Raw genomic sequence first — 23,455 nt, 5'->3', positions numbered from 1 at the left:
CCTTGCGCAAATATACAAGATCTTTGCTCAATCAGTTTCTTTGATGAATTAATGAGATGAAACATTGAACTTTAATGAAAAAATTTGAGCAAACCTGGGAAAAATCATTAAAGGCATGATTTTACATCTCAAAACTTGAGGATTTTTGTGGGATTGTAAGAAAAATTTACTTGTACAAGTAAATTTTTCAGAAAATTAAGGGGAGATTATTCAAACATTATTTATTTACTTATATGTGTATATTTTTTTTCGCTTCTTCAAGTAAATAAAATACACTAGTACAAGTAGTACCCCTGACTGAAAGTTATAGTGCGAAAACCAATAAAATGCTTATTTGGGCCCTTTTTGGCCCCTATTTCCTAAAATGTTGGGACCAAAACTCCCAAAATCAATACCAACCTTCCTTTTATGGTCATATACCTTGTGTTAAAATTTCATAGATTTCTATTCACTTTTACTAAAGTTAGAGTGCGAAAACTAAAAGTATTCGAACGCCGACGACGACGATGACGCAGACGCCAACGTGATAGCAATATACGACGAAATTTTTTTCAAAATTTGCAGTCGTATGAAAACACAGAATAGAATTCAATAATTCTGCATACATGTACGTATCAAAATGTCAAAAATTAGCACATTTAAACTGAATCCGTGTCCATTCGCCCTGATTCGCGTTCGCAATAGCACCTGTTCACCCAGGCCAGAGTCCATTCGCCCTGATTTTCATTTTTTTTCTAATTGTTGTCTAGTCGCATATTTTAGTATTTTAATAATATATATGTTAAAGTTTGTTGAAAAATTTACATAATATTTTAATTTTATATTGCCGCAATCAATTTATCATTTTCCCTTTGATTTGCCATGTTTGCAGAGTAGAATACCTGGAATACAATTTATTTATGCATTAATTTATATTTGTTAACAAATTAATTGTAATCAGTCAATCATGTATACAGTTCAACTGAGACTAGTCCCAGAGTATGATAATAAATGAACTTTGGAAAATCTGTTTCATGATTTAAAGTTCGTACATCATTGTTTTTATTCAAAATTTCAAGCTGAATATATATCATCAAATCAAGAATGCGTCCCTAGTAAACAGATGCCCCACTGGCACTATCATTTTCTATGTTTAGGGATCATGAAATTGGGGTCAAAACTCTAATTTGGCATAAAAATTGTAAAAATCATTTCATAGGGCACATGTACATGTACATATGTATACTAAGTTTCAAGTTGATTGGACTTCAACTTCATCAAAAACTACCTTGACCAAAAGCTTTAACCTGAAACTTGCACTATCATTTTCTATGTTCAGTGGACCGTCAAATTGGGGTCAAAACTCTAATTTGGCATTAAAATTAGAAAGATCATATCATAGGGCACATGACTTTTTTGTGTACTAATTTTCAAGTTAATTGGACTTCAACTTCATCAAAAACTACCTTGACCAAAAACATTAACCTGAAGTGGGACGAAGGGACAAACAGACTATTGTAGGTGGGGCATAACAAAACGTTTGTTTTTATTATTAGTCATTGAATAATTAATGATCCTAATGATCCTAAACAAGCCATAAACTTTTAAATATAAGAATATATACCATAGAAATATCTGAATAAGTTTATTCAACTTCAATGCCCTAAATATTTATATTTTTAAGTAGGGTGAACAGACTCTATGGGCGAAAGAACTCAGGGTGAACGGACACAGGGCGAACATGTTATAGGGCGAACATACCCTATACCCGCAAAACTCGTTATCGCATTTTGTGCATTGACTTATATATGACTATAGTAAAAAGTAAAATCACAAAAATACTGAACTAAGAGGAAATTCAATTAGGAAAGTCACAGGCACTTGTTAAATATACGTTGATAGTGGTTCTTCCAATGGATAGAAACAAGTGCCTGTGAGGAAAGTCCATAATCACATGGCAAAATCAAATAACAAAAAACATCAAAAACGAATGGAAAGAACTGTCATACAATTAATAAATTCCGGACTTGGTACAGGCATTTTCAAAATGTTGATTGTTGGTAAAACACTTACATATGAATAAACCTAATGACAGCTACACGTTTGAATGCCTATTATTCTTCTTACGTGCGTAATAACTAAATATAGACATTCTTTACATTCTTTTCTGTGGGTTTGTTTAATAAAGTTTAAAACAGGACCAGTAATGAGTATGGCACGCCTGAACCACTTTTATTAATTAATCTTAGATTATCTCAGATAAATTAGGTTTATCTGAGATAATCCCGGTTTATCTCAGATAAACTAAGATTATCTCAGCTTAATTCAAATTCGAAAAAATCCTAGTTTATCTCAGATAATACAGAAAATTCATTATCTGGAGAAAATCCCGGTTTATTTGAAAATATTAAGAAAAGCTAGGTTTATGTGAACGATTTTCAGATAATCCTAATTTATCTCCAGATAATTGATTATCTGAATTTCAGATAATTCATTATCTCATTTTCCAGATAATTTAGTTTTAAATATACCAAAGAACAATGTAACGAGTGTTCTGATTGGACGATAATCGTTTGCCAGATTATATTTTAAAAATACCGTCAGATAATTCATTATCTCATTTTCCAGATAATTAAGGTTTATTACGGATTCTAAATATATCAAAGAACAATGTAACGAGTGTTATAATTGGACGACAATCGTTTGCAAGATTTTATATGAAAAATAGTTTTTATATCGTCCTTTTTTAGATGAGGGGCGACATTCTGCAGACGGCACGCAAATAACAAACTAATCATGGTGTGGACATCACCGTTAATGACACCTGGACAAGCGAAATTTGTTGAATAAATTAAAAAAAAACCCAGTGAAATACAGAAGGGCTGGTCAGATACAATATACATCATATACTTTAAACATACTTAATAAACACATTTGTTAGCTGTTTTGACGCTAACTGACACATATGTGAATAGATGTCTCTGATAATGACAACGGTTTTGTAAAATATTTAAATTTAACTATTTCGTCATGTGTCAGTAAACAAAATAGAGATGAAATTCAAGTAATCCAATACACAAATAATGCACGATTCTATTATGGAAAACAAATTATTTCATCATGGTTATTGATAAGACATACTTTTCATTTTGCTTTCAAAATAATTAAATACATAAGTCAGAGTTTAAATACATTAAACCTTAAAGAGCCAGATTTAAATTGTAGGATATAAACAATACATGTATTACTCAATTTATTTCACTTGACTGGGCGGAGTTTAACCGGTTCGCTCATAATAAACCACTCCATCTATAGATAGGTGTTTTAGGATAAACTCATCAATGAAGTGTCCAGTCATTCTTTTGTAAATTCCTTTGATGACATTGATTGGTGATTAGAAATCAGTATTAATTATAACGGTAATCATCCTTATCACACACATCTTCAAATAGACTCTCCACATGCAAATTAAAACGTTAGCTCCGCCCGATCAGTTGAAATAACATTGTACATTGTCGGAAATACTAAATGTTTGCTTACTCGCTAAGAAACAGGAGAAACCCTCTTTATTCTGTTTTTAAATCTGGATCCAAAAAAGGAAATTTTTACATGAAAATGTAATTACGTGTGACATGCATGATTGTCAAACCTCTGCTTGTTATATGGGTAATAAATATACAAAGTCATCTTCCCCCAATAAATGTTGACATAACAGGAAAAAGGTAATAAAAGTTTCTTTTAAGACTGCTCAAAACAAAACCAAAAAAAACTCATGCACGAAAAAGATATTTTGAAAGATTAACATTCTTAAGGTTTCTGTTTTATATTTTTCTTTTATCTTTAAAGTTTATTCTAAATTAAATTATCACTTCTGACTCGAAAACTACTATATTTTAACACACAAGACACAAAATTACAATCCAGTGATATGATTTTTTTTTCTTGAATTAGATCCTTTTCACAGGAAATATCCTTCTATAATGATTAATTCAGAGCTCTTCAAAATTGACGAAGAACATATAGAAAAGAAAGAAAAGAAATCTAAAATGTGTTCGTCAATCCATGTACAAATAAAGAAGGGAACTTCATCCAGTTCAACCTAAAATCCATCTGAATTTCACAAACCTCTTGATGATATTGGTGTTGTCTCGGTGTTGTAACAAACACAGATGTTTCAGCATATTTTGTACAGAATTAAAATAACTCTACCAAGTTGTAAAATGCTGGTCCTAAGCATGAATAATGGAGGAGCGAAACAATTATTTAGTCGATTTATAAGTAAAAATAAATAAATTCATAAAATTGGCAAGACAAGATTAATTCATCAAACTGGTAAGATAAGGCGAATGTATGACAAAAAGTCACAGAACAAAAAGTCACAATTCAGTTTTGAGATTACTTTTGGTTGAACAAGAACACATTTATTTTGAAAATATTTTTTTCACATTTTTCTTGAAATTTTATGTTTCGAGCAACTTCGTAATAAAAATCCTCTCAATAAATATCAATAACGATCAAGTAATTGTTATGAAAATAAAATGTCAAAGTGACTTGGAACCTAAATGGCTTCATTTTGCCAATATTAATATCCTTTGCATGATTAAAATTTAATACATCTTCAATTATCGGGAGAGATCCGTTTGCGCCAAAAATGCGTCCTTTTGCGCCACAACATTTTTTTTCAAATGCTACGTTTGCGCCACATGTTTTAAAATTACATGGTATCATTTGCGCCAAAAGTAAAACATACGATTGCGCCAACAAGGAGAAATAATACTTCGGGAATCCTAATCCTTTATTCGAATTTGGTATCAGCCGTTTTCACGGCAAATGTTTCCTTTTTTGAAACATATCTTCTTCTTACTGCTGCTTCGTGTAAAAAGTAGATATGTTAATACCAAGTTAAATATGTAGTAGTTTGTAAAGTCACATAATTGTAAAAAAACACAAAAATTGAAGGATGAAATGCATAAAACAGTTCATAATAATTCTAATTATTATAAAGCCCACATGCATTGAACAAATCACTGTATCATGCATCAATATATGTGGCTAAAACATAACCAGCAAAAGCTCCTATTTTCTTCTCTATTGGCATATCTTTATTAAATATTCAGCAATGCAATACGTTTTATTATCTCTCTGTGCATTGCCTGTATAATGCATTGTAAGTCATTTCTCTCCAGATGCTCATCTTCATTGTGAAATATCTCCAAACATATGATACTTTTTAAGTCAAAAATAAGAATAAATATATATGTTCCAGACCATATGAGTATTTGGACCGTACGCATACGGTTCTGACTGTATACGTATACTCGTACGGTCCGACCATACGCGTACGGTCCAACCATTCGCATACGGACCAGTAAGAGCTGACCATACCTGTTATATTTTTTTTGTAAAGTTGCTTAATTTTCTAAAACAATTGACCTCCCACATTATGTTTACTTCCGATATTTTTGTTAAAGTACACATACGGTCCAGACCGGACGCGTACGTTCCAAATACTCATACGGTTTGGAACATATATAAATTATTGTTAATTATGATAGATATGTGTACAGGTAAATTGGCGCAAATAAATCCCGAATATTGGCGCAATTGATACATTTGGGATAAAAATAATTGGCGCAAATGATACCCCTGAAAAACAGCAATTGGCGCAAAAGGAGTGCTGCCCAATTATCAAGGTTTATGAGCTTTTTTCTTAACTTAAAAACTTAAAGAAAAATTTCAAAATATATTTGAACAATTGTCAAAAAAATATTTGTGACTTTTTGTCCTGTGGCCTTTTGTCTTATCAAATTTGTGACTTTGTATCCTGTAACTTACTGTCCGTTTACCGACAAGACAAGATAATTTATTACAACTTAGGAAGTCGTTACAAGATTAAAAGTCAAGATTCTTATATGAAAATATCTCACTTTCACTTTGTGTTAAGGTAAATAAATAACATGTTTCTTTTAAATTTCATTCTTCAAGTTTTAATTATTTATTTTTTCCAGACAGTCAATTGACATGACAATAGTAAATTAAGGTAGTTGATAATCCTCTGAGACTCTGTTTGAATGTATTTAAAACGAATGTAGAAAGTCACAGGACAAAAAGTCGCAGACAAAAAGGTCAAAATACATTTTTTTTAGAAAAAAAAGTCTTTGAATAAGAAAACCACTAATTTTAAAAACATTTTTTTTTTAGTTTTACTTGAAGTATTCTATATAAACAACTTTGTTATTTAAATGTATTGAATAAATAAAATAATGATAAAATAATTGTTATGTACCAAGGAATATATCATTTGCATGATCAAAATTTAATAAATTTTAATTTATCAAGGCTTATGGAGAGTTGTCTCATTGGCACTCACACCACATCTACCTCTATCTATTATGAACAAATATTCAAAGCCTAGAAATGAAAATATGTAACGAAAAGAAAATATTTAGATCTTACTCTTATATATCCAAATAATTGTCAACAAATTAATTGTGACTTTTTGTCCTTTGATTTTTGTCCTATCAAATTTGTGACAATTAAGTTTATGTCCTGTGACTTTTTGTCAATATACGATATTGAAATTGTCTGAATTACATATCTATAACTGGACACTTCATTAAATCATTAACTTGAAACGAATTATTTATTTCTGTCTTCTGAAACAACACATCTATAAATATACCTATTGGATTACAGGAATGAGTTAACCCAAGGTAGCAGTCATTTGAAACAGTATTTATTGTCGAGTATTAGTTTGTCTGGCGGATTGTCTAGTTTTTTCAGTGGGTCAGAGTTTCACTTCAGGGTAACGAAAACGCTATAGCAACACCGAGCGAAAACGTTACAATATATTACCAATTTGTACATCTTTCATTACTCTGTATATCTATCACCAATTTGTGCATCTATCACCAATTTGTATATCTATCACCACTCTGTACATCTTTCACCACTCCGTATATCTTTCACCACTCTGTTTATCTTTCACCAATCCGTATATATATCACTAATCTGTTCAACTATCACCACTCGAGATCTGCATTTCTATCACCACTCTGTATATCTACCACCACTCTGTATATCTACTTCTGATCTGATTATCAATCACAAGTTTGTCTTTTATCAACCAACCTGTATATCTATCACCACTCTGTATATCTATCGACCCTCTGAATATCTATCACCCTCTGAATATCTAACACCACCCTGTATATCTATCACCAATCTGAATATATATCACCACTCTGTACATCTATCACCACTATGCATGTCTATCACCACTGTATAAATCTATCACCCCTCTGAATATCTATCACCCCTCTGAATATCTAACACTTCTCTGTATATCTATCACCAATCTGAATATCTATCACCACTCTGTACATCTATCACCACTCTGTATGTCTATCACCACTGTATATATATATCACCCCACTGAATATCTATCACCCCTCTGAATATCTAACATTTCTCTGTATATCTATCACCAATCTGAATATCTATCACCACTCTGTACATCTATCACCACTCTGTATGTCTATCATCACTGTATATATCTATCACCCCTCTAAATACTTATCACTCCCCTGAATAACTATCACCCCTCTGAATATCTGTCATCGCTCTTTATTTCTATCACCACTCTGTACATCTTTCACCACTCTGTATATCTATCACCCATCTGAATATCCATCACCACTCTATAAATCTATCACCATTCTGTATATTCATCAGCATTCTCAATATCTGTCACCACTTTGTATATATATCATCACTCTGTATATCTATCACCCTCCTCTGAATATCTTTCAACCCTCTGAATATCTATCACCACTCTGTATATATATCACCACTCTGAATATCTTACATCACTCTGTATATCTATCACGACTCTGTATATCTATCGACACTCTGAGTATCTATCACCCCTCTGAATATCTAAAACTTCTCTGTATATCTATCACCAATCTGAATATCTATCACCACTCTGTACATATATCACCACTCTGTATATATATATCACCACTCTGTATGTCTATCACCACTGTATATAGCTATCACCCCTCTGAATATCTAACACTTCTCTGTATATCTATCACCAATCTGAATATCTATCACCACTCTGTACATCTATCACCACTATGTATGTCTATCACCACTGTATATATCTATCACCCCTATGAATATCTATCACCCCTCTGAATATCTAACACTTCTCTGTATATCTATCACCAATCTGAATATCTATCACCACTCTGTACATCTATCACCACTCTGTATGTCTATCACCACTGTATATATATATCACCCCTCTGAATATCTATAACCCCTCTGAATATCTAACACTTCTCTGTATATCTATCACCAATCTGAATATCTATCACCACTCTGTACATCTATCACCACTCTGTATATATATATATATCACCACCCTGTATATCTATCACCACTCTGTATACATATCACCACTCTGTATATCTATCACCACTCTGTATATCTATCACCAATCTGTATCTCTATTACCACTCTGTATATATATCACCACTCTGTATATCTATCACCACTCTGTATATCTATCACCAATCTGAATATCTATCACCACTCTGTACATCTATCAACTCTCTGTATCTATCTCAATACTCTGTATGTCTATCACCACTGTATATATCTATCACCCCTCTGTATATATCTCAATACTCTGTATATCTATCACCAATCTGAATATCTATCACCACTCTGTACATCTATCACCACTCTGTATGTCTATCACCACTGTATATATATATATCACCCTTCTGAATATCTATCACCAATCTGAATATCTATCACCACTCTATACATCTATCAACACTCTGTATATATCTCAATACTTTGTATGTCTATCACCACTGTTTATATCTATCACCCCTCTGAATATCTAACACTTCTCTGTATATCTATCACCACTGTTTATATCTATCACCCCTCTGAATATCTAACACTTCTCTGTATGTCTATCACCACTGTATATATATATCACCCCTCTGAATATCTATAACCCCTCTGAATATCTAACACTTCTCTGTATATCTATCAACAATCTGAATATCTATCACCACTCTGTACATCTATCACCACTCTGTATATATATATATCACCACCCTGTATATCTATCACCACTCTGTATATATATCACCACTCTGTATATCTATCACCACTCTGTATATCTATAACCATTCTGTATCTCTATTACCACTCTGTATATATATCACCACTCTGTATATCTATCACCACTCTGTATATCTATCACCAATCTGAATTTCTATCACCACTCTGTACATCTATCAACACTCTGTATATATCTCAATACTCTGTATGTCTATCACCACTGTATATATCTATCACCCCTCTGAATATCTATCACCGCTCTGAATAACTATCACCCATCTGAATATCTATCACCACTCTGTATATCTATCACCAATCTGAATATCTATCACCACTCTGTACATCTATCACCACTTTGTATGTCTATCACCACTGTATATATATATCACCCCTCTGAATATCTAACATTTCTCTGTATATCTATCACCAATCTGAATATCTATCACCACTCTGTACATCTATAACCACTCTGTATGTCTATCACCACTGTATATATCTATCACCCCTCTGAATATCTATCACCCCTCTGAATATCTAACACTTCTCTGTATATCTATCACCAATCTGAATATCTTTCACCACTCTGTATATCTATCACCCATCTGAATATCCACCAACACGCTATATATCTATCACCATTCTGTATATTCATCAGCATTCTGAATATCTGTCACCACTTTGTCTATATATCATCACTCTGTATATCTATCACCCTCCTCTGAATATCTATCACTCCTCTGAATATCTATCACCACTCTGTATATATATCACCATTCTGAATATCTTACATCACTCTGTATCTCTATTACCACTCTGTATATATATCACCACTCTGTATATCTATCACCACTCTGTATATATATCACCATTCTGAATATCTTACATCACTCTGTATCTCTATTACCACTCTGTATATATATCACCACTCTGTATATCTATCACCACTCTGTATATCTATCACCACTCTGAATATCTATTACCACTCTGTAAATCTATCACCACTCTGTATATATATCACCACTCTATATGTCTATCACCAATCTGAATATCTATCACCACTCTGTACATTTATCACCACTCTGTATATATATCACTACTCTGTATGTCTATCACCACTGTATATATATATCACCCCTCTGAATATCTATCACCCCTCTGAATAACTATCACCTCTCTGAATATCTATCACCACTCTGTATATCTATCACCACTCTGTACATCTATCACTACTCTGTATATAAATATCACCCATCTGAATATCTATCACCCTTCTGAATATCTCTTACCAATCTGTATATCTATCACCACTCTGCATATCTATAACTATGTACATCTATCAACAATCGGTATCTCTATCGACCCTCTAAATATCTATCACCACAGTGAATATCTAACACCACTCTGTGTACTTATCACCACTCTGAATATCCATTAGCATACTCTATATTTTTGCACCACTTTGTATATATATCATCACTCTGTATAAATATAACCACTCTGTATATCTATCACTTCTCTGTATATCTATCACCACTCTGTATATTTATCCCCACTCTGTATATCTACTACCACTCTGTATATCTATCACCATTCTGTATATCCATCAGCATTCTCAATATCTGTCACCACATGGTATATATATCATCACTCTGTATATATATCACCACTCTGTATATCTATCACCACTCTGTATATCTATCACCACTCTGAATATCTATTACCACTCTGTAAATCTATCACCACTCTGTATATCTATCACCACTCTATATGTCTATCACCAATCTGAATATCTATCACCACTCTGTACATCTATCACCACTCTGTATATATATCACTACTGTGTATGTCTATCACCACTGTATATATCTATCACCCCTCTGAATATCTATCACCTCTCTGAATAACTATCACCTCTCTGAATATCTATCACCACTCTGTATATCTATCACCACTCTGTACATCTATCACTACTCTGTATATATATATCACCCATCTGAATATCTATCACCCTTCTGAATATCTATTACCAATCTGTATATCTATCACCACTCTGCATATCTATCACTATGTACACCTATCAACAATCGGTATATCTATCGACCCTCTAAATATATATCACCACAGTGAATATCTAACACCACTCTGTATACTTATCACCACTCTGAATATCCATTAGCATACTCTATATTTTTGCACCACTTTGTATATATATATCATCACTCTGTAAAAATATAACCACTCTGTATATCTATCACTTCTCTGTATATCTATCACCACTCTGTATATTTATCACCACTCTGTATATCTACTACCACTCTGTATATCTATCACCATTCTGTATATCCATCAGCATTCTCAATATCTGTCACCACTTTGTATATATATCATCACTCTGTATATCTATCATTCCCCTCTGAATATCTATCATCCCTCTGAATATCTATCACCACTCTGTATATATATCACCACTCTGTATATCTATTATCACTCTGTATATCTATCACGACTCTGTACACATATCACCATTCTGTATAACTATCGACCCTCTGAATATCTATCACCCCTCTGAATATCTACCACCCCTCTGAATATCTTACATCACTCTTTATATCTATTACCAGTCTGTATATATATATCACCACTCTGTATATCTACTACCACTCTGTTTATCTTTCACGACTCTGTATATCTATCGACACTCTGAGTATGTATCACCCCTCTGAATATCTAACACTTCTCTGTATATCACAACTTTGTCTATTATCAACCACCCTGAATATCTATCACCACTCTGTACATCTATCACCCCTCTGAATATCTAACACCATACTGTATATATATCACCAATCTGAATATCTATTACCACTCTGTAAATCTATCACCACTCTGTATATCTATCACCACTCTATATGTCTATCACCAATGTGTATATCTATCACCCCTCTGCATATCTATCACCACTCTGTATATATATATCACCACTCTGTACATTTATCATCATGCTGTATATCTATCACCTCTCTTTACACCTATCACTTCTCTGTATATCTATCGACCCTCTGAATATCTATCGCCCCTCTGAATATCTAACACCACTCTGTATATCTATCACCACTCTGTATATCTATCACCAATCTGAATATCTATCACAGCTTTGTCTATTATCAACCACCCTGTATATCTATCACCACTCTGTACACCTATCACCACTCTGTATATCTATCACCACTTTGTATGTCTATCACCAATGTGTATATATGTTAGACTCAGATCGACGTCCGGTCCCTAATCGACGTCCGTTCCTCAAATCGACGTCCGTTTCTCAAATCGACGTCCAAATCTGACATCACATTCTCAAATCGACGTCCAAATCTGACATCACATTCTCAAATCGACGTCCAATATTTTGATACTCTTATTTACGTCCAATGAGACGGCATTACTCGCCAAAACTACGCCCACTTTTTCCCGCTTTTTTTCAAATTTTTAGCCTTATAGTTTCAGATTTTTTAACATAGCGCCACTCGTTTTCTTGCTCAAAAGGTGTTGTTCAATAGTCTAATATGAAGTTGGGCTTCTATTGGAAATATTCCGTTTATATGATGATGATTTTTACATCTGCTACATAAGTTGGTGATGAGAGTATAAGCCTAGATGTAGTTTTTTCTAGAATTTTTCGATTACTTCTAGTGAATTTGTTTTTGGTAGTGTTAGCTCTTATCCATAGATAAGTACACTGTGTCTAAACCACACCGGCAGAATTTGATCGGACTCGATGGTATCTAACATCCGGCACAATGACGGAACATCAATAGGCAGAAGAAAGATAGGTTTCTTCTTATTTTCTTATTTTTTTAATGATATCGAAGAATATATATACATATACAACTATTTTCTATTGTGAGATGCAATATTTTCTACAACCGTTCTATATTAACGGAGAAATAAGTCAAAATGCATGTCAAAATGACGAATTGAGTGAACCTTGCCTCGAAATTGTTTAATTTCTCTTTAAATTGTTCACATTGTACGGAAAGAAAGGTACGGGAAGATAGATACTGACACAGATTGCAAAACTAGTCATTATGAGCATCTCAATACTTGTATTTATGTGTATGGAACGAAAGAAATGGGTCATGTCAAATAAAAATACACCGGTTTCGTCATTGTTGTTTACTACACAACACCCGGTTTCGTCTATATATATCACCCGGTTTTTTATATTTTTTTAAAACCAACAATTTATGAAAAGCAACGTTAACACGGATCTGAACATTGTCTTTCGAAAGAATTTAAATATATATGTGTTATAAAGTAAACTTGGCGTGTTTTTATTTATTTACATAGGTAATTATAGTACTTCACATTTTCCTAATGAAAGTCTTATCCGTTATTTCACTGATCTTCAAACTAATTTTAAATGGAATATAAATACTCAATAGCAAACACTGATATCTAATTATTTTTTTAACATTAACTTTATGATATTTTTTTTATATAGGTTTTGAGATACATCGCAGTATGTGACCCCCTTTTTTTTTACAAAGAAAACCTAATTAACGCTTAAAAAACAAAATTTGAAACATCACCTTAAAGTATGCAGAAGTTAAGATTTATATTACTAAGAAGTGTGTAAAGTTTGATGCAATAATGATAAATCATTTTGAGATATGGCGCGACATGTTAAAAAAACCACACTCCTGATTTACTTACAAAGTTCTGTAACTCAAAAAGATTTAATTTGATTTTCACTAAAAGGTTTACAAATCGTTTGACCATTTCAAGAAATAACTTTGTTAAGTTTCATGAAAACTAGATAAGCTGTTCTCAAGTTAAGGTGCGACATGTTTACGCTGGACAGAAAGATAGACGGATAGCTAGACGGACGGACGGACGGACGGACCGAATGACTGATAGATGGAGGAACGGACGGATTGAAGGACGGACGGACATACGGGTGTATACAATAATACGTCCTGTCAAAATTGGGACGGGCGTGTAAAAACGCAAAGAAATGAAAAAAAAATCGTAATTAAAGGTCAATAAGTTTTATTAGGATATCGGCCAAGTCGATTTATTTGTATATTTGTCTGTCTTATCATTTTCCTATTTAACTTTTATATATATTTGAGAAAAATGTATAGAAATCGATAAAAAGAACTTGATATTCGGCATTTATTGTAATAAACATAATCCAACTCACATAATCCGATTTCCCGGGTGTCCCTGTTTTCTCATTTCTTACAATATTTTAATTCGGTATACACTTTATAAGATAAGTGGCGAATCTAGATGACGTATAGGTTGCACGCCCCGACCCCACCTTCGGTTGCCAAAACTATATTGATTCCTGTATTTAACGATTTTGTAAAGCAAGAAATAATCAAAATATTGTTCGACTCGCTACGCTCGGCGGTATGTAAAAGTTGTTCGAAATACGCCCACTTTGAAATAAACTGAATCCGTCTGTCCGTATATATTGTCAAAATATATTGACCAACGTCAGTGTACGATCATCATAACACAATGGCGACAGTAGACATGGTAGAGACTCGTTTTTTAATAATGTTAACAAAATAATTATTATTGAATTTTATCGATGACCTGAGACTATTATACTAATTTGTACAGAGCAGTATAGTTACACTTAGTGATAACTAAATTTTATTTTAATGCATGGTAGTTGTAATCCTACATTCATTTTCTATGTCGATTATGCATGCATATAATGACGCAACGTCAGATATTGCTACCATTTAGTGTAACAAAAAAATGACGTTAAATTGGAAAGGCGCACAGCCACTATCTAATTCTTCCTGATTTTCTTTTTGGGTAAACACAAAATATAACACACAAGTATAAATGCAGTGAGAATCCAAGCCAATATAAATTTTAAAATTAAAATAGGATATTCAAATTTACTGCTAGTAATTATGCGTTTTTGGAGGAATATTGCTGCATTATGTATTCAACCGGAGTATGATTTTATTCAGGCAGTGACATACAATAGCTTATAGTTATGATACTGAAGTTTTCTTACTTTTTATCGTCTTATAGATGTGTATTTTTGTAATATGTGCATCATTTCGTTTTGCTGAAAGCAGGACATTTATATTTGGTGGAGGAAGGAACACGCGAATGCAGTTCATGCCGTCCCTAGCATATTACGCTTGTGGCGACGTCAAATTATGATAACGGACAAACTTGCAAGACATTTTCATTAATTCGTATTTTTTATAGATAACCCTATAATCTTAATGCTATTTGGTGAACCTACTTCAACTTTAAAAGTACTTTTTATTGGTATAGTTAGCAAAGCCGAAAAATAATCTTCACAAAATCAAATCTCCGTTTTTTTGGCCGTAAAAATTTTGTGAAGGCATGAAAGTTTAACTTGGACATTTCCGCAAGACATTGCAAATTTAATGTTTTGTATTGAATATGAAGCTCAATTTATTTTTCAGTTCGAATTTTGGGAGCTTACATTTAGTACAAAACGATCGTGCTTACATTTCAATAAATTATCTGTCAAAATTTTATTTTTGAACTGAAATGTTTCAAGTTTCCAAATCAAATTTCCGATGGGACATTTCCGTACATCATATTTATTTGAAAATATTATGCAAATTTTAAATGGAGACAGCCATGTTAACCAATACTGAAAAATATCACGTCATAGAATGTTCATGCAAAATTTCTAAGAGTTGCGTGAACATTTCGCGAATTGTTCGAGTTTTATGTTTCGAGTTTGTTACATGGGACAACGCTAAGTAAACGTTTTTTCGGGTAATCTGTGTCTTCCTAAGGCTATGAATATAATATTTTTATTCTTTCTCTATCATAATATGAAAATATGAGAATTAATCTTTATTTTCATGTATAACTTGAAATATTTATTTCAGTATTTCAGGGGAAAAAAATCCTGTCAAATATTTACTTAACGCTTTTTTTCGTGGTAGTAGCAATATCTAACGTTGCGTCATATACATTTGTCTTATTATCAACGTTTATCCTTAAGAAGATTTATTTTTAACGATGGTAGAAAAGAATACATACATGGAATGATTAGATTACTTATAAAGGTGTCCATTCTTTTGTGCGAGAAAATCACATATCAATTGTGTGTTTCGATTTTTAAGACCGTAAACTTTAATTTCAAGTTTAAACATGTTCAACATATTTTCCCATAACTCATATAGAAATTGCATATTTAGAGAGCTTTAATCTCAATATGCTGTTAAAAAAGTTCGAAATGCAAAGTAAAATTAAAATATTTGTGTTCTATAAGAGTAGGAATTTGCTTATTATTTATTTGAATCTGAGACTCATATGAATAATAAGCCGCTGTCCGGTGAACGAACTTGTTTTCGAACGACACACAAAACTCCTTTTGAACGCTGAAGTTAAATAATCAATTATAATGTAATGCGATTGTATTTTTTTTTATTTGACCAAACCGGGTTATGCATTTTGAACTCTATGACGAAACCGGGTTGTATACATTGACGAAACCGGCCAGTTACATTTTGACATGACCCATTTCTTTCGTTCCATACACAGAGTTACAATTATTGAGATGCTCATAATAACTAAATTTGCAATCTCCGTGTCAATATCTATCTTCCCGTACCTTTCTTTCCGTACAATGTGAACAATTTAACGAGAAATTAAACAATTTCGAGGCAAGGTTTACTCAATTCGTCATTTTGACGTGCATTTTTACCTATTTCTCCATTAATATAGAACGATTGTAAAAAATATTGCATATCACAATAGAAAATAGTTGTATGTGTATTTATATTCTTCGATATCATAAAAAAAATAAGAAAATAAGGAGAAACCTAGCTTTCTCCTGTCTATTAATGTTCCGTCATTGTGCCGGATGTTAGATACCATCGAGTCCGAACAAATTTTGCTGGTGTGGTTTAGACACAGTGAAGTACTAGAGATACGTAACACGAATGATTGAATAACACATGAAATGACCCAATGACACATGCACTTTTAATCTTAGTTAAAACAGTATTTTTAAATGATTTTTTTTTACAAGATTAAGTATTACAATGTTATATGAAGTTTTAATTTTAATTAGCATATATTGGTGACTTTTAAACACTGATTTATAAATATTATTACATTAAAAGTGTATTAAAAATGATTTATTAAAGCAGGAAAGTTCATAAAATGTTATTATAATTTTGTGGATACATCTGTTCCTTATTGCATATATACGATTGCCCAATATGTGTTCAATCTGGACTACCAAAGTTGGGCTCTCATTTGTATAATAAATTAAAACTCACTGACAATCCATGCATTTACATGTATTTTATTTAACAGTCAAACAAATATTTTAAGTAATAATTTTCCAGAAAGTCTTAAAACCGTCCAGGACCTCCTGATTGCAATGAGTACGAAATGTTTTCTTAAAACAAAAATAAATATACAAGTTGCAAAAAATTTAGATCTAATTCAATGCAAAATGTGGTGATCAAACGGTGTCTTCTCATTTGTCCAACTTTTTAAAATAAGGTATTCTCATTTAGCCAACTTTTTATTTTTGTTAATTATTGGGTTGTTTGTTTAGTGATAGTAAGGTGTCTTTCTAAAATTTGACAGTAAATTTGTTCCTGTAGGTTTTTATACTATTTAAAAAAAAATATACAAAATAGGCGATAGTAAACTATTCTTAAATAAAGTTTTATAGTATATTTTAGATAATAAATAAATATTTCATCATTTATACAGAAGAAACCCACAAATCAGTAATATTTGTTCATTTGAGGTTCTGCGTTAATTTACATTTATACTAGTAACATGAATATTTGGTATAGCATTTTTACTTCCCAATTTTGATAACCTTTGGTAATATCATATTGTTTCAATATCCATTAGTTGGTACCTTAGTCACATCATCCGAACTACATTTTGCCATCAAGTTCAAGCACCATATTTATTCATGTACCATATACCACCCATCGGAACTAGACAGTGACACGATTGCTTTAATTTAGCACTGTTGTACATTAATGTCAATTTTCCATATTCAATCGTGTATTCCATATTAAATCCGACAATATTTAAAACGAACGAACTTTTAGTTATACTTCAGTGTTTGTTTGTCTTGTATCATGCATAATTGTTCAAAGAAACCAGAATCTAATCTAAAATAGAGAGATATTTATAAGTCTAGCTTCTTCATAATTTGATGCTAATTGTTGAAACCCAGGAGCTTTTGAGCTTCCTCATGGACCCTCTACCAGGACAACCATAATTACGCCTTTCATTCATAAAATCCTAGCCTAGGACCATTGAAATGTCTGGTAACGCCTTAAACCGTATGTTTGGAATTTCTCGTTATTGGTCTTCTGCTTTTAAGATCAGTCCAATTATTTTAACAAACCATATACAATTAATGGAGGAAGTTCGGCAGAGAAAAATAACTGCCGTTTTTTTCATTCTACCCCCCCCCCCCTTTTTCAAATATCATGGAAACGCCCCTAAACCTACATAGACAACAGACTGACCCAACTTAGGATAGACTACAGCAAGAAGAGATCAACGTATACCACTACACTGATGCAGTATTCTACCTACTTAAACGAGGATGAAAATTAAATGTCAGTTGCACATTTTAACATGCTATGCTAAATAATACTACAGAAATTTTAATCCTGGTATAATTTTCACTCTTATTTTTCAACCCAAACTCTAATTAAAAAACCTTTGTTCTTCATTACCTTAATGTGATCTCATCTATCCAACTTTTTTTACCTGTACTACATATAATTTTTTAAAAGTTGGATAAATGAGAATGAACCGATCAAACAACCGTACAAACAGCGTTTGTTTAATGGTTAACATTGCACTGGGCAGTCGCACGTGTCGTTAAATAACAAACCAATAAACAATATAATGAAGTTTTAATAAAGGTAATAAATATTTCAGGTATTGGGTATTTGCAATCATCATGATTAGATTATCTAATTGACAAAAAAACACTTAAAATTTTAAATTTCAATTTACTAAACACAAAATGTAAGCACTAAAATGCATATTTAAGCAATGGAATGTATGATACCATATTTCACTGTTTTAATAGAGAACATTGCGGAAAGAAAATGGAGCGTGGTATCTTTTTTAATTAAGATTATAACTTTCTAAAAGGAAACTCTTATGGTGTTTTTCAACTGTGCTAAACTTATTTCAACATTAAAGTTATTTGTCCTAGTTATTTGTGCGGATGTCAGATTTATGTAACACATTTCACTTTCTTTATAAGGAAAAATAAAAAAAAACGGATATTACATTCAAATTCTCTTAAAAGAAACTTTCAAGACAACTTCCCACTGATCTTCATTAATATCGATATACTTATAAAACATGTACATCCTGAATAAATCGATTGCTATTTTTTTATAAAATTTAGAAAAAAATAAACGTTCTAAAACGTTTCTCGTAAGAGCCTTATCTTTCATTATTCTGTCTGTATAGATGCTCCACGGTCTCTATATCTTATCCCTTATGACCATGAAATTTTCTTCCAATGTGTCGTGACTTTCTATTGGCTCCTTTTTTCAGATAATCAATTTTCTCAGAATTTTCAGATAATCCCGGTTTATCTCAGATAAACTAAGATTATCTCAGCTTAATTCAAATTCGAAAAAAATCTAGTTTATCTGAGAAAATATAGAAAATCCATTATCTGGAGAAAATCCCGGTTTATCTGAAAATTCTGAGATAAACCGGCATTATCTGGAAAAAATCGAGATAATCCCGGTTTATCTGAGCTTAATGTAAAAAATTGAGATAATCCTAGTTTATCTGAGAAAATCCTGGTTTATCTGAGATAATTTAGGATTATCTATAAAAGTGGTTCAGGCGTGCCATAAATGAGTATCAATGCAATCACTTAGCTGACCATGTAGAAATTCTAAAACATTATCCGGACAAGTACGTTAAAAATCCGGATCTAATTAACCTCAGGTAGCAGGTACCAGTTTTGGTGTACCAGAACATGTGTCCCACGCAGAAATTTTGTTATAGTAAAGCATTGAGGTATATAATTGCATCATGTGGACTAAAAAAATAATTGAATGTAAATTCTAGGCTAGTATACTACACAAGTAAGTAGTTGCATACACAGGTTGGGGATTTCCTTCACACATGGGTCCAATCAGATGTCAAAATTGTGGTCTCCTCACTTGACGGCATCCAATCAAAGTAGTGAAAATATTCATTTTTTTGTAAACAAAAATATCTTGAGATTTTGATGGTAAGGATAGGTTCGGACAAGGCTCTAATTCACTAAATATCCTTTATCTCTTGAATTTTGCCTAAAATTCTTGTCGGCTTTTAGCAGGATTCTGCAGGTGAGCAATAGATTGGTATCAGAGCATCACATTTTTTGCCTTATTTACAATGCATTTATAAATTTTAAAATCTCCATGCTGGACAGACACCCACATTTAAAGGTTTTCTATATATTTACATAAGCACGCACACATCTTGGTTCCTTGAAACCATACATTTTATTTGTATATAAGCTTGAATGAATTTTCAAGAAAATAAAATCATAAATCCATGAAATTCTAAAGATTTATTGTAAAATAACTGGTTTCTGCCACCTCAGAACAAAATTCCTATTTACGACATTTACCTCAATAGGAATTTTTTTCTGAGACTAGTGCCTCTGTCTTAAACGGGTAAAATATATGATTTCTAAGGCACAAACAATGACCTTTTAACTGGAAATTTTGCCGAAAATAAATTGATACAATAAACTGCACTTCATTGATTTATGTTCATCTGATTTTGCTAACTATAATTCTTATTGTCAGAAGATCTTAGGTGTTGAAGTTACACTCCATTATTCCGACAGCCCATTAGTCCGACAGCCCATTGGTCCGACAACCCATTAGTCCGACAGCCCATTGGTCCGACAACCCATTAGTCCGACAACCCATTGCTTCGACAACCCAATACTCCGGCCGACAACCCATAAGTCCGACACTTATCAAGCCAAGTATTAAGGTATCGGGTAAAATAAAACTTGTCTCTCTGAATTATTACGTTTAGATATGCAATAATATATTTTGAGAAATAACTCCGTTTATATATAACATGAGGCTGAGGTAGTTCGAATACTTTTGATACACTCAATTCGAAATCTGTATATAGAATAGAACAGAAAATTTTATTTCACTTTCCAAATTAAAGGGTATTAATATAAACAGCATATAAATCAAAACAACCAGTGATGGTGCCTGCTGCTGATGATGATGCTCCAGCACAAATACTTCGTTGAGTTCTGAATCTGAAAAAGCCCCACACCGTATATTATAGCTGACTTATATAAACCTTGAAAAATCATTGTATTGTAAATCCTGCCAGAAATGTGACGAACATTTTCATCTTGCATGGCTGTCGGTAAACAGGAATTTGTTGAGTAATGAATCTGAAAACGTATCAGACGATATAGCCGACTTCAATGAACCTTTCAGAAATCCTTGTAATGTCGTGCATAAAAAAGATGCAACGGAAATATCTATGGGACAGAAGGACGAACTGACGGTACGACTGACGAGTGGACGATTGAATGGACGGACAGACAGAGGTAATTTTACAGTATATTTCCACTTTTGCGAAGCAGCGGTATAATGATTGGGTAAACATTTAGACTTTACAATTCTAATATCATAGTAATAATATGATATAATTATTTTTATAACACCGTAAGCCTCAGTTAAATAAGAACAATGTCTATTTATTCACACATGTCTTTAATGTAGAACAATGACCACGGTCATCTGTAATGAAACATAAAACATTATAAGCAATAATAGGCACAGTTCAGTCCATAGTTATAAGTAGCAAATGTACATAAGCAATTATAACCCTCTATCTCCCCTTAAGTTTTTGGTTCCTGTAATGTTCCATTAAAGGTGGCAAATACTTGTATACTGTAATATGACTAAGATGATATCACACTAATCTCCGTTAGTTGAAATGCGAACTGAAAATTCAAAATGTCAATGTCATGATTGTTAATCCATACTATAATCTGAATGCCAGGCAGGTGGTCTACTAGCACGACTAGATTTACGTTGTGGAGTAGTTTCTGTCGGAGTAATAATCAAAGGAGGAGTGTTGGTGGTCGGCTGTGTTCCTTTGTTCACTAGTGGCGTTTCTGTGAATTCCAAACGACGGCGCTCATGATGTGTGTTTTCAACTGTAGGACTTTTGAATGAAGAAAGTCCTGTCTTGGGCGTTTCCGGAATGTGAAGTTTTTGCTCGCTAGGCAAATCTTGTGAATAGGTAAATTCTGGTGTAGAGCTGTCCTTGGAGTCTGAAGTTGTCTGACCAAGTGGATAATGCTTGTCACGAGTAGAATCTTTAGGAGTGTCCATTAATGTATCAGACGTCGGTTGTGGTACTTGTTTGGTGTCCAATGATGACGGGACAGGTACATTCTTATAAAAAAGGTCATCTTGTATGGTCTTTGTTGTTTTGATGCCCTTGACAGGAACATACTTTCTGAGAAATTTCCTGTTGCGTAAAGTTACTCTCCCAGAGCCATCAACATTCACAGCATATTGATCAAATTGGCGGACTTCAATGATGATGCCAGTTTTGTCCCATTTGAGTGGGTAATGCCCTATTTGGTTTTGAATACGCACACAATCGCCAGTTGCAAGTTGAGGCAATCTTTTGGTATGTTCTGATAAGCGTTCACCCTGTTTGATGTGGCGGTTTCTTAAAGCTTCTTCACGGGCATCTAACGTTTCCCTCCAAGTATTGTGAGGAGAATATCTTCCTGGTGGAATCGGAATGAAATCCCTGATTGGATGATCAAAGACGCACATTGCAGGGGAAAGTTTTGTGTCTCTATCAGGTGTATTTCTGTACTGAAGCATGACCCGTTGGAATGCATCCGTGTCTAGATCACCTTTAGGACCAGTGTTGTCAGCAATTATGCGTTTGACGGTTTTTACTCCAACTTCCGCCCTGCAATTGCTATGAGGGAAGGACACTGAGGATAGGCGATGGTGTACACCCCAGCCACGAAGAAACTGTCTTGTAGTAGTAGAGGTAAATTCAGGACCACCGTCAGATGCTAGTTCGTCGGGAATTTCAAAAGTGACATATGTGCGTCGAAGACAGGTTATGAGTCCGGCTGCTCCATTTGATGATCTTTCAACAATTGGCCAGTTTGAGTATCGATCAACTATGACCAGGTAACAAATCCCTTTGTATTGAAAAAATCAGAACAAACACATTGAAACGGGTAGTCTGGTGACATTAGAGGTGTAGGTGGAGCACTCGGGTT

At 33.0% G+C, this 23,455-nt stretch overlaps 1 protein-coding gene across 5 annotated transcripts in view; it reads right to left on the bottom strand.

Annotated features, from left to right (window-relative positions):
* Nucleotides 1-2,193, bottom strand: part of LOC134695690 (F-box/LRR-repeat protein 3-like) — a 37,094-nt gene extending 34,901 nt beyond the window's left edge. For 2 of the 5 annotated variants that reach the window (XM_063557049.1, XM_063557048.1), the window contains exon 1: nucleotides 2,053-2,187. The gene's annotated coding sequence lies outside the window, so the exon portion shown is untranslated. Of the gene's footprint in view, nucleotides 1-2,052 lie in introns of all 5 variants that reach the window. The other 3 variants (XM_063557046.1, XM_063557051.1, XM_063557047.1) reach the window with 3 other exon arrangements.
* Nucleotides 2,194-23,455: the final 21,262 nt, after the last annotated feature.

This window comes from Mytilus trossulus, chromosome 14, assembly GCF_036588685.1.
Source record: "Mytilus trossulus isolate FHL-02 chromosome 14, PNRI_Mtr1.1.1.hap1, whole genome shotgun sequence".
Classification (NCBI taxonomy): domain Eukaryota; kingdom Metazoa; phylum Mollusca; class Bivalvia; order Mytilida; family Mytilidae; genus Mytilus; species Mytilus trossulus.
Note: the sequence above shows the minus strand (reverse complement) of the source record. Positions and strands in the feature narration are given on the sequence as shown.